The sequence below is a fragment of the Raphanus sativus genome, chromosome 2 (assembly GCF_000801105.2).
Source record: "Raphanus sativus cultivar WK10039 chromosome 2, ASM80110v3, whole genome shotgun sequence".
Classification (NCBI taxonomy): Eukaryota; Viridiplantae; Streptophyta; class Magnoliopsida; order Brassicales; family Brassicaceae; genus Raphanus; species Raphanus sativus.
In genome coordinates, this window is record NC_079512.1 from 11,355,080 (window position 1) to 11,356,551 (window position 1,472).

The window sequence follows — 1,472 nt, forward strand, 5'->3', positions numbered from 1 at the left end:
CACACAACCGGATCAAGAAGGTTTAGATGTCTTAGACCCCGATCTACCACCAGAAACTTTTTGGTATGGAACATTTTTTGGTTTAGTTAAATAATTATTCTTTATTTTGTTTAATTTTTTCTTATGAATTTAACTGTTTTCTTATAATTTTCAGGTTTGGTAGCGAGAGGCGTATCGAAAGGAGTGTTTCCGAAACGATCAAAACCTACTTCAGTGAACCTCATCCAAACTGGACGCACACCCAAGGCACGTCAGAACCACATGTTCAAATCTTTTACGATTAGTTTCTTTATTTGCATTTTTATAATGTTTAAATATTATTTACTAATTGATATTATTTAATTTTTAAAATTTCCATTTGAAGTAAAAGTGGAACTGGTCCACTGGAATCAATGAGCAAGTCAATAAGAAGTTCAACGAGAAGGCGAAGAAGCGCCTCTGCAATACCGTCTCTGACTGGAAAATCATTTATGAGCAGCGGGGCTACGAAGCTAGACCCCCCGGTCTCACAAAGGAGGTATGGGACGAACTCATCATGTATTGGGATGACCCCCACTCCATCCGGATTGCTGCACAATGCTCTTCTTCTCAGATGACGAAGGATGAGGACGGCTATTTGCCAATAGTCCACAGGATCGGGCAAACACCACATGCCGTTGTTCGTTTGAACATGGTAAACAGTTAATTTTCTATTTAATTTTCTATTTAATTTCAGTAATATTTATTAATTATATATATAATTCTATCTACCTAACTTTTTTTGCAGGCCAAAAGGAACAACAAAGTGTTGCCATCGCTTCTTGACCTTTTTCGGGAAACCCACTCGAGAGGTGGAGTTTTTGTGGATCTTCGTTCCGAGAAGATTCACAGTGATGTCACAGCTCGGATTGCTGAACGCCAAACTCAGCTCATAGAGTAGTCACCGATGGTATTCCCGTTGAGTTGTCTACCGTCGAGTTGGACACCATTTACGAACAGGTATAAATTTTTCATTTATTTAATATTCATTGCTTTTAATATTTTACATTATTTTATTAATTTTTTTTTTTGAAAAAACAGGTTATCCCTAAAAAAGAGGACGGATCTTGGGCATATGATTTGTAAACGATGTTTAACGGGTGACATCGTCCTATGCCTAGAGACATGATACAGGAAAAGCTCGATCTTATGGTGGATGGAAATCCGCGGATGCAGGAGATGTTGCGGGCTAGACGAGAGGCACTCAACCGTCCACCGAGCCGTACTGCGAAACATGAAGCTGTGGACTTAAAGCAAACCAATGTCCGAGACTTTTTCAGAGAAGAGCTTCCCTAGTTTTTTTGTATAATATTTTCTTTTCTAGCTTTTTATGTAAAAAATTATAACTCTTTTATTTATGCAGTTTTTAATTTCAGAATTTTAAATTATTATTTTTCATAAATTTAAATTTAAAATAATTTTATATTTTATTTTTTGGATTAATTAAAACTAAA

At 36.1% G+C, this 1,472-nt stretch overlaps 1 long non-coding RNA gene across 1 annotated transcript; it reads left to right on the forward strand.

The window, feature by feature from the left end:
- Positions 1-541: 541 nt before the first annotated feature.
- LOC130499410 (uncharacterized) lies at positions 542-1,472 on the forward strand. Its single transcript, XR_008938264.1, has 3 exons — positions 542-673; positions 767-978; positions 1,060-1,472. It is a non-coding gene; the product is annotated as an uncharacterized LOC130499410 (long non-coding RNA).